The sequence below is a fragment of the Podarcis raffonei genome, chromosome 5 (genome assembly GCF_027172205.1).
Source record: "Podarcis raffonei isolate rPodRaf1 chromosome 5, rPodRaf1.pri, whole genome shotgun sequence".
Taxonomy (NCBI): Eukaryota; Metazoa; Chordata; class Lepidosauria; order Squamata; family Lacertidae; genus Podarcis; species Podarcis raffonei.
In genome coordinates, this window is record NC_070606.1 from 2,055,010 (window position 1) to 2,067,174 (window position 12,165).

The following is a 12,165-nucleotide window of genomic DNA, read 5'->3' on the forward strand; positions in this document are numbered from 1 at the left end:
GCCTTTTAAAAGTACCGTATTTTAATCCCCTGCTTGGAAAATATGTGCCTGTTGATCAAATGCACAGAAAAAAATAATGTAGGCAGTGCTCTGACTAAATTGGTTTGCTGGGGTGCCCAAAGTGTACTTTAGGTGGGGTCCAATAGCTTGGGCAAGCTCAGTGGAACTTTTGGTGTTTTCCTTTGGAATTGACAGATCTCTATCACATACCACAACCAACCTTTGAAAATTCTTCAGTTTCAAAAGATGATTGCCATGTATTATAGGAGGCGAGAGATAAAACTTTTGTTCAGGAAACACAAGGGAGGCCCGCACATTTTGGCCTGCTTAGGTAGCCAGCCAAAACCAAAATCTGATCTCTAACATTACACTGCACTTTGGAGCTACTTGTAAAATATTAAGAACTTACTGCTGCCCCCCGCCCCGCCCCGCCCCCCTGCAACCAGTGCTTCCAGTGTGAGTGAAAGAAGCAGCCCCACTTTCCTCATTAGATTAAAATATGTGCTGGCAGCTGGCAAGTATCTGTAAATTTATCCATAGCAGAGTTCTGAAATCTACTACATTGGTTGTGCCCTTTAAAGACTCATCTAAGCTGAGACTGTCAGAATATAAAATGATAGCCTTCTGCATTACAAATTGCAAACGAAGGGTGGTTTTTCTTGGAGTTATGAAATAATAATAGTTTGCATAACTGTGGCAATGTTCAGTTTGTTCTTGACAGCTGATTTTTCTTTTTGAATTGTAAGTTATTTTGCAACCCAGATATTCGAGCTCTGGAAGATTGGTGTGGCCTCATTTGCACATAACACTAAGATGAACATGGCTTAGTGAGAATGAGCAAACATGCAGCTATATTGCCACTTTACTTCCCCTGTCTTGCTGCTACCACACAATGCAGAGCTAAGCTATGACTTGGCTTAGCATTATGTGCAAACTTGGGGTCATGGTTTATCTTGCTCCCAGTAAATCAACAGTGGTAAACCAAGGGCATACCTTTATATGCTGGAAACAATACAAACCATGAACCTAGGTTTACATGTCATGCTAAACTAAACCATATCTTAGCTGTGGGTAGTGTTGCAGCAACAACTGGGCAGGAGCATAGTGGCCACAGTTTTGCTCTGGGTACCCACATGCTTGCTTGTTCTTGCAGTGCTGTAGTTTGCTTTTGTGTGAACTGAGCCTGTGTTGAAAGTAATGTTTGAAAGACTGTAGGTGTGTAAATGAATGGTGCTGTCCATCACATATATCAAAAAATGGTGTTCTTGGGGTCCTCTCTAGGCAGTAGCTTAAGGCTGAGAAGGTGTGAATCAGCTTAGTGTGATTAAGATTGAGGTTTTTGAGAACTTTTAATAGTGGTATGATACTGACTTAGTACTCAAAATTCACTGCCAACCTTGAAAGATAAGTGCTGTTTTCCTATACAGTGGTACCTCAGGTTACATACGCTTCAGGTTACAGACTCCGCTAACCCAGAAATAGTGCTTCAGGTTAAGAACTGTGCTTCAGGATGAGAACAGAAATCGGGCTCCAGTGGCACGGCAGCAGCAGGAGGCCCCATTAGCTAAAGTGGTGCTTCAGGTTAAGAACAGTTTCAGGTTAAGCACAGACCTCCAGAACGATTTAAGTTCTTAATCCAAGGTACCACTGTATCACATTTAAGTTACAGCTGCAAAGGAAAAAGATTGAATTTTGTTAATTGTTTAGGTTTTTCGGTTGGTTGGTTGGTTTTTTGGTGTAACCTGCCTTGTGATCTCATGTTGCCGGGTGGGTTGCAATAAGAATATTTGAATTTGAATTCAGAGCTCAAATTGGGGGTGCAAAGGAAAATAATGGTCCACTTTATCCTAGGTATTCATTTTAAAATTAAAACCAAATGCTACGGATCTGTGTGGTAGGGAGAAGCAGTTCCTGTTTAAACCATGACTTAAGACCCAGGGCTGTGACATGAATATTTATTATTACGGCCATACTGAAACCAGAATTTCTGTACAGTTCTTTACAAAAATGATAAAAACAACCAGAGTGGAATTTTACAATCAATATACTAATTAAATAGACTTAAAATATATATCTAAGGAAATAAGAACTCCATTTAAGAATTTAAAGAATAAGAAAAATTAACTATAAGCTGTAATGGTTTATGACTGTGCAGCAGCTTTTGCTTTCTTTGACTTATGGCTATTGCACAAAATCTAGCTGCATTTCTAGTGACATATGGATTCCAGTCAGACAAGAGCTAATTTAAATAATATTCCTCCATTTTTCCTGGTACTTTTTGTACAAGTGGGGTTATGAGAGAGGCTCTGGGATCTGTATAAAATCTGCAGTGGAATGGAACATGGCCCACTGCTTCACTTTGACCCCTCTCACACGGGCAGACCCTCTCACCATGAGGAATCTTTCTGTATCTGTCTTCCAATAGTGCAGATGGCAAGACATTGACTTTAGCTTGCTTAATGCCTTTCTAAATTTGGGGATGTTCAAATTCGTCAAATAATTTGGAAGTGCCGGGACCATTCTGTTTGTCCAAAGCATAGGATATAGATCAGCTTGAGCTAAATGGGTTTGTAGTTCAATATTTCTAATTCTTTGTGAAATTTTCACTTTTGCTAAAACCTCAGCGCCTAGGACTTGCCAATCGCATGGTCGGCGGTTCGAATCCCTGCGGCGGGGTGCGCTCCCGTCGTTCGGTCCCAGCGCCTGCCAACCTAGCAGTTCGAAAGCACCCCCGGGTGCAAGTAGATAAATAGGGACCGCTTACCAGCGGGAAGGTAAATGGCGTTCCGTGTGCTGCGCTGGCTCGCCAGATGCAGCTTGTCACGCTGGCCACGTGACCCGGAAGTGTCTGCGGACAGCGCTGGCTCCCGGCCTCTAGAGTGAGATGAGCGCACAACCCTAGAGTCTGTCAAGACTGGCCCGAACGGGCAGGGGTACCTTTACCTTTACCTTTATCCCTGAGTTAGGGTTTAAGTCAAAAGCTTTCACAGACGACATGGTCCTGACATCAGAACAACCTCTGGAAAGTACCCCAGAGGCACTGGAGTTTGGGAAATTAGCAGGCTTTAAACTAAATAAAGATGAAATTAACATTTTAGTTTAAAAAATGGATGGACAATCAAAAAATAATTTAGAAATAATCAGTGGACTGAAAATAGAGAAAAAAGTGAAGTATCTGGGAATATGAATAACGGCTAACAACCATAATATTTTTAATGATAACTATGTGAAGAAACGGAAAGAAATCAAGAAAGATCTGAAAATACGGGGTAGAATGCAATTGTCCTTTTGGGAGGGAAATCTCTACTATAGAAATGAATGTTCTCCCAACAATACTGTTTCTATTTCAAACCGTACCAATACTTATTGATGCACGATGCAAAAAGAACAATCCAATTTTATCTGGCAGGGGAAGAAACCCAGAATAAAGCATATGATTATACTTTGAGGCATCGTGTTTGTGCCTGAAGAACACCCAACTGCTAGATTCGGGAGGGCATGTTGTTAAATATGGACAGCACAGGTGTATGTGGTATGGCAAAGCCCAAATTTACAAGAGCTTCTCCAACTATTCTCCAACAATTCTCTCCCTGATGCTTTTTAACATCTTTATGTGCCCCCTTGCCCAGATTGTCTGGAGCTATGGGCTGGGCTGTCACCAATATGCTGATGACACTCAGCTCTATCTGCTGATGGATGGCCACACCGACTCGGCCCCGGACACACTGACCAGATGCTTGGAAGCTGTGGCTGGATAGTTTCGTGGGAGCCGATTGAAACTAAATCCTTCGAAGACAGAGGTCCTATGGCTGGGTCGGGATGGCATGGGGATGAGGGACCAACTCCCTTCTCTTGCGGGGGCCCAATTAGTGCCATTGCCTTCCGTTAAGAGTTTGGGTGTAATCCTTGATGCCTCCCTTTCCATGGAGGCGCAGGTTACAGCAACAGCCAAGGCGACATTTTTCCACCTTTGCCGCATCAAGCAGTTGGTCCCTTACCTTTCCCGCCCTGACCTGGCCACAGTGATCCATGCGACGGTCATCTCCAGGCTTGACTACTGTAATTTGCTCTACGCGGGGCTGCCCTTGAAGCTGTCCCAGAAAGTCCAGCGGGTACAGAATGCTGCAGCGAGGCTCCTCACGGGGTCTCTGCCATGGGAGCATATTCACCCAGTGCTTTTCCAGCTGCACTGGCTCCCGGTGGAGTACAGGGTCAGATTTAAGGTGCTGCTTTTGACCTTTAAAGCCCTTCACGGCCTAGGACCCTCGTACCTATGGGACCGCCTCTCCCGGTATGCCCCACGGAGAGCCTCAAGGTCCATAAATAACAACACCCTAGTGGTCCCAGGCTCTAAGGAAGTTAGATTGGCCTCAACCAGAGCCAGGGCCTTTTCAACTCTGGTCCGGTGGAACAGCCTGGTGGAACGCTCTGCCTCATGAGACCAGGGCCCTGCAGGATCTGATTTCTTTCCGCAGGGCCTGTAAGACAGAGTTGTTCCGCCTGGCCTTTGGCTTGGAGCCAATTTGATTCCCTCCCTCCCCCTCTTTCTTTTTTCTTTTCCTTCTCCTCCTGCAATGAGGCTACATTTTAATATTTTAATGTTCCATTATTTTAATGTTGTATTTTATTTTTGTTTTTAAGTTGTAATCATTCATCTTGTTTTTATTATTGCTTGTAAGCCGCTCTGAGCCCGGCCTTGGCTGGGGAGGGCGGGGTATAAATAAAAATTATTATTATTATTATTATTATTATTATTATTATTATTATTATTATGTGATCAGAACGAACTTGATTAGAGTCTGGGCAAGCACAAAAACCTACTGGAAAGAAAGACACCACTGTGGTTATCCCTGACAGAAGCAATAGCTAGGAAAAAGATTAATATGGAGAAACAGTGGGGTACATACAGAGATCTGTTGGATCTTGTGGGGGGACGACCAAAAATGAAAAAAAAAATAGAAGAAATTAAAGAGTATGCACCGCCTGGTAAACTATTACCAACTTAATGCTCTATTTAAGATAGACAAAAAATATGGTTTTGCATGCTCCATATAGCAGCTGAGCTAGAATCTTTGCTGTAAAAACTTGAATAGCAGAAGGGGATGAATTGTCCTCCACTTTTAAAGAAGAACGAGAGAAGTGCCTTTAAGCTTCTTTGTATATTTGCAACAGCATTTTTCAGTTGTAACTTCTATGTACCTGTTGAGAGCTATATCATTCCTAGATACCTATAGGAAGTTGCCTGCTCTATTTTATGGCTGTTCATTTGCCATCTGTATTTCATCCTTTTCCTAGAGAACACAATAATCTTAGTTTTATCATAATTAATTTGTAATGATTCCTTTTTGCAGTAACTCCCCAAGGCTCTCAACAATCACCTCAAGTCCACTTTTGTGAGAGACAAGAGTACTACATCGTATGCATATAATATAATTTGCAGGGCTTTGTTTGACAGACTAGGATATTGAATGTGTTGCACTTGTAAGCTTCCTACCAAATAATTTATATAAAAAATAAAGAGAGTAGGGGCAAGGGCGCATCCCTGTTTTACTCCATTGAGAAAAGGGGTGGAGCAGGATAGATGACCTTTGCTATTACATCTCAGCCGCAAACGAGTGTTTTCATAGAGGCAGCGTATCAAAGTTAGTAAATGACAGTCTATATTTGTTTCTTCCATCTTGTCCCACAGCCTCTGTCTTGGTATAAGGTCAGAAGTAGATTTAAAATCATTGAAGGCAGCATAAAGCGCACCTCCAACTGGGGCTGTGTATTTGGCAACCAAGTGCTGTAGGACAAGCCCACTGTGGATTGATCCTTCCTGGAGCCTGCCTGCTCGTCACTGGGAATTTTTTCTTGTTCAAGACAGCCTGTCGTTTTCCCAATAGATGGCTGACGTACAGTTTCCTAATAATGTTGGGTAGACTAATGGGTCTGTAGTTTGCAGGTTCTGTTCTTTTCCCTTTTTATATATTGGAAAGATTAACACTAGACCCCAGTCCTCAGGGATACATGCTGAAAGATCAATGCTTGTGAATAAAGCTACCAACACGGGCATCCACCAGTTGAAGCTGGATTTAAATACTTCAGGTGGAATACCATCTTTTTTGGGGCCTTGCTTCTTTTGCGCATAGAGATGAGACTCTTAATTTCCAAGATGGTTACTGGGGGCCAGTTTGGAAGGTTACATGTATTTACCCTTTTATTCTGTGCTACCTCTTGCCCTGTTTGCCCAGTAGCATATATACTATTAAGATGGGATTCCCAAGTCCTTGCAGGGATACTCCACTCTGGTTGTAAGGTTGGGCCGACCTTTGGCAGCCAGCTTCCAAAAAGTCTCCATGTCTTTGCCCTTTGCTTCTTTTCTTAAATTCCACCAAGCCCCTCTCTGGGCAGGGCCGTGACATAGTTACCTGAAGTTTCACCTTTCCCAGAAACCCGTCCAGCAGCTGATAGTTATTAGAGGCCTTTCTCTGGTTAGAGGCCCCTTACTTCTGAGGTTTCCAGGAGAACAGAGCAGAGGAAACTATTGAGGGCAAAAAAGTTCCTTCAGAAACAAGAACTCTTGCTCGAATAAGGAGAACAAAAAGAACCACAATATTCAACAAAAGAATTTTGCAGACAAAATGAAATTAAAAAATGGAGAATTATACATTTGATGAATGTATAATTGGAAATAAAAAATTAATTATACCAGAAACAGGAAATTAGCTAGGGAAGCAGCTGGACAGGAGACAAGGGAGTTAAAGGAATGCTGAAGCATTATAAGGAAAAGCTGAATTATTTGTTTGTTTATGTCCTCTTTGTGGAAGATGTAGGGCAGAAACCTGTGCCTGAACTAAGTTTTTCAGGAAGGGAGTCTGAAAAGCTGAGGAATATAGTGGAATGGTTTTATTCCTCTTAGTTTTATTGCATTGTTGGTTAAGTAGATTCATAAGTTTTAAATTTTTAAATTTCTTTGCATGTTGTCCTGAAATCCGTTTTTGAACACAAATATAGTGGTGACGCTATTAGGTGGCCTTATGGGCAACTAAAAAAATGAACAAGTTGATAGCTCTGGATGTTACCCAGCCAAAAGTTCTTAAGAACTCAAAGGGGAAATTGCTGATCTTCTAACAAAAGCATGTAACTTAGCTGCTGAAATTGGCTGTAGTAGCCCGTCCAATATTATTTTTGAAAGGGCTCTGTGGTGAATTCAGGAAACTTTAGTCCTGCTTGCTTAATGTCTGTTCTGTGGAAATCACTATTAAATATAATCAGGTATATAGGAGAGCATGTGTTGCTAAAGTAGAATTGGCATGTCTTCTGCCAAAGGCTGTCTACCTTTCTGAAAAAGTCATTCAATAAATGCTGCTGAGTAATGTGATCAGCCATGGCATAAGAGAATGAGTTATGTTATGGATCACTAATAACTTTAAAAAACAACTGAAGAATAGGAATAAATTAACAGTCCCTCACAATGGAGGGATGTAAAAGGAGGATCCACACATTCTGTTTTGGGCCAGTGATTTTAAACTTGTTCATCAATGACCTAGAGTTAGAGCAAAGTGGGTATTGCTGACACACAATAATTCAGGGTGGTAAAAACAAAACTGGGTTTGCAAAGATCTCCAATTCAAGCTTCCTTCAAGGAGCTGAGTGTGCTGTACGTGGTTCTCATGAAGGGATACGATCATGTTTGTTCAGAAATCAACATCTCTTCCTTAAATTATAAAAAAGCACAGCTGAAGTCCATTTGGGTGCCTTGCAAGCTCTTCCCTGCTTTTCCACATAGTTGCACTCAGGCAATTGTGATTAGTGTTTAGGAACAAACCTGTGTGCTTTTATAGCATGATAGTTATTGGTGAATTTGAAGTTTTCAGATTAAAGGCTGCCCTGTTGGAGAATGCAGTGTTGATAATACTAGTGATTTGCATATGTGGTGGGAACATCAGGTTATAAAATACGAAAGCATGCCATTGGGTAGTATAAGTAAGTATAGAGTGCTGTTGAAAGCCCTCATTGTATTATTGAGATTTAGAAAAGATATTGAGGAACCACAGGAGTTGATGCTAATCTCATTACTACTTCTTAAATAGAGCTAGCATGTGCACGCACGCACGCACACACTCTTGTGCACCAACCACAAGAGTCAGTTTGGATCCCGGTTCAACATGTTGAAAAATTGCCCAATTTAATCCAAGGTATTGTAAGGGCTGTCTAGTTCAGATAAGGTCTAAATCCCAACCCCCAAAAAGACAGAATTGTGACTAATCAATTTATTATTATGGGGACCTTTTTTTTTAAAGGCTATAATGTGTTTTTTTACTTTTGATAGAATTGACATTTGCAGACATAGTAGCCCTTCTTAAGTGAATGAAGCCCGCCAAATAGGATTATATATTTAATTAATTTGGACCCTGCCCTTCCTTCCAAAGGAAGCCAGGGAATTCTTGTGCTGATCACCTTTAAAAGGTTTAAAAGGTTTAGGGAGGAAAAGATGAAACTTCTCTCATTCCTGCCACCCTCACAGGGTGAGGAGGGGTGCATGAGAGGGCTTTCTCAGGGCTTGCTCCCAGACTTTGGAACTCCCTTCCTGGAGAAGATGGACTGGTTCCCTCCTTGCTGTCGTCTGCTGTCAAGTGAAGACTTTCTTGTTCCAACAGGCTTTTGGGAACTGATTGCTTTGAATGAAAGGGTTGGTGCTGTTTTTATTGAAATTATCTGTATGTTTTTAATACATGGTAGGTAGGTAGGTAGGTAGGTAGGTAGTTTTATTCTATCAATGTTTAATTGTTTTTTAATTATTGTTTTCCTCTCTATGTGGATGGCAGCTAACGGATTGAGGTTGAATCCCAACAAGACAGAAGTACTGTTTCTGGGGGACAGGGGGTGGGCAGGTGTGTGGGACTCACAGGTCCTGAATGGGGTAACTGTGCCACTAAAGGACAAGGTGCTCAGCCTAGGAGTCATTTTGGACTCACAGCTGTCCATGGAAGCTCAGGTTTACCAGCTCTATCTGATACACCGGCTAAGACCCTTCCTGCTTGTGTACTGTCTCATCAGAGAGGTACATGCCCTGCTTATCTCCCACTTGGACTTCTGCAATGGAACTCTACATGGGGCTGCCTTTGAAGGTGACCCGGAAACTACAACTAATCCAGAATGCAGTAGTTAGACTGGTGACTGGGAGCAGCTGCTGGGACCATTTAACACTGGTCCTGAAAGACCTACCGTATTTTTCGCTCTATAACACGCACCTGACCATAACACGCACATCGTTTTTAGAGGAGGAAAACAAGGGAAAAAACATTCTGAATGAAACAGTGGATGTATCATTTTTGTGCTTCATGCTGTGGCCACAGACATGTGATCTGATGGTGAATTTGGGGTGACCCAATGCAAAAATCCTGAGAATTCCTGTGGATCCATGCTTTGTAACCACGTTTTTGCACCATTGCAGCCCCAGGCAACAGTGGGTGTGTGATTTTTCTGGTGCAGGCTGTAGCCATGGACATGCTATGTGATCTGATGGTGAATTTGGGGTGACCCAATGCAAAGATCCTGAGAATCCCTGTAGATCCATGCTTTGTAAACACATTTTTGCACCATTGCAGCCCCAGGCAACAGTGGGTGCATGATTTTGGGGGGGCAGGCTGTAGCCATGGACATGCTATGTGATTTGATGGTGAATTTGGGGTGACCCAATGCAAAGATCCTGAGAATCCCTGTGGATCCATGCTTTGTAACCACATTTTTGCACCATTGCAGCCCCAGGCAACAGTGGGTGCGTGATTTTTTTGGTGCAGGCTGTAGCCATGGACATGCTATGTGATCTGATGGTGAATTTGGGGTGACCCAATGCAAAGATCCTGAGGATCCATGTGGATCCATGCTTTTTAACCACGTTTTTGCACCATTGCAGCCCCAGGCAACAGTGGGTGCGTGATTTTTGGGGGGCAGGCTGTAGCCATGGACATGCTATGTGATCTGATGGTGAATTTGGGGTGACCCAATGCAAAGATCCTGAGGATCCATGTGGATCCATGCTTTTTAACCACGTTTTTGCGCCATTGCAGCCCCAGGCAACAGTGGGTGCGTGATTTGGGGGGGGGGGCAGGCTGTAGCCATGGACATGCTATGTGATTTGATGGTGAATTTGGGGTGACCCAATGCAAAGATCCTGAGGATCCATGTGGATCTATGCTTTGTAACCACATTTTAAGTGGGGAGCGAAGGAAAAACAAAGAAGGGACATGAGAGGGGTGTGCAGAGAAGCAGCTGGCTAAGAATGCAGGAGAGGGATTTAACGGGAGGGAGGAAAGAAAGGCAAAAGTTTCCCGCCACCCAAGCCAGCCATCTCTCTCTCTCTCTCTCTCTCTCTCTCTCTCCCTCTCCCTCCCTCCCTCCCCCTCTCTCTCTCCCTCCCCCCCTCTCTCTCCCTCTCCCCCAGCAGCACCGGAGCACAGAGAGGAATTAGAAGGAACGACACTCTGCTTTCCCCTCTGCTTGCCTGGAGGGGAGGGGCTTTCCCTGCTCTTTGTTCCGTTTCAGCAAACACAGCAACAAAACAGAGGAGGGTGGGCAGTAAGACCCTGAGGCAGAATGCAGGAAAGCAGCCTCTTCCTCTTTTCAGGTTTCCCTTCTCCGGGAAGCGCGATTTGATTTTTGCCTGATTTTTCGGCTCCAGGGACCACACATTCGCTCAATAACACGCACAGACATTTCCCCTTCCTTTTTAGGAGAAAAAATCTGCGTGTTATAGAGGGAAAAATATGGTACATTGGCTCCCAGTATGTTTCTGAGCACAATTCAAAGTGTTGGCGCTGACCTTTCAAGCCCTAAACGGCCTCAGCCCAGTATACCTGAAGGATTATCTCCACCCCCATCGTTCAGCCCGGACATTGAGGTCCAGCTCCAAGGGCCTTCTGGCGGTATCTCACTGCAAGAAGTGAAGTTACAGGGAATCAGACAGAGGGCATTCTCAGTAGTGGCGCCCAATAAAAATTTTCTTGTTTTTTTTTTTTTAATATATTTATTGAAATTTTCAAAAAAATAAAAAAGAAAGACAAAAAAGAGAAAAGAGAGAAAAAAGAAGAAGAAAAAGGAACAATTAAAAAAGTTTACATTGCTTACTTTCCATAACCAATTTCCTTGACTTCCCCACACCTGCCCTTCTTGTATTCCAATTCCAATTTTTAGCTCAGCAAATTCTTGTCCCCACACACCTTATTTTCTCTAATTCATTTTAATTAACCAATTTTAACTTATAAACCTCAATCTTTATATATCAATACTTATTCTTAAAAAACTTTTCCTAAATTCGCCCCATCAATTTAATTAACCCATTTTAACTTAAAAACCTCAATCTTTATACGTCAACACTTATTCTTAACAATCTTTTTCTAAGGTCGGCCCCAATTCCCTTCCCCGAAATCCCCATTTTTATGTTAGTGGCAAAACCAACTTAATTAAAACAAAATATATTTATACACCCTTTGGATTCCCAAAGCCCCACCACCCCCTTTCCTGGATTCAAACCCCAACCAAAGTCCATCAGTCCATCTGCAATCAGCCTGGCGACCTCACGTCTGAGGCACTCAACTCTCTCTCAGTTTCTCTCTGCCGGTTTTTTTGATAGTCCTTTATTTTAAATTCCGAATCTCGAAGAAGCTCTGTTCCAATAAGGTCCATATTTCTTCCAGCCAGACCTCCATATTTAACAATGGAGCCAAGATCTTGTTTCTTACTTCTCATAGGTCCAAATGTCCCAAAGGCTCCAATTTCCACATTAGCCAAGTTTGTATTCCATATGTCTTCAGATCTCCATATAAGGAGATCTCTCCAATTTCCATTCTTCAATTCAAACCAAATTTTCATCATCCTGTTCTTCCTTCTGAATAGAATTTCTATGACTCCTTGTTATACGTCTGTGCTGGGAGCAATGAAATAAGACGGGAAACGGCTAGAGCCCAAGTAGAGGAAGACTCATGCCTCATGTTGTATCTGACCAAACACAGGAGCATGGTCATGTGCACAGGGTGTGCCTGGGCACAGCCTAATGTTTTGGTTTTTTTAAAAAAAAAACAACAGGAATCATGGCAAGGAGGGAGAGAGCACACAGCAACCTGGCTGCCTCAGCTGCCCAAGCAACTCACCATCAGTTGTGGAGAGAGCTCAGTGGGAGTG

General features: G+C 42.8%; 1 protein-coding gene across 4 annotated transcripts in view; it reads left to right on the forward strand.

Annotated features, from left to right (window-relative positions):
• The window catches only part of LRP6 (LDL receptor related protein 6), a 102,496-nt gene that overhangs the window by 31,665 nt on the left and 58,666 nt on the right, over positions 1–12,165 (forward strand). The window lies entirely within an intron of this gene.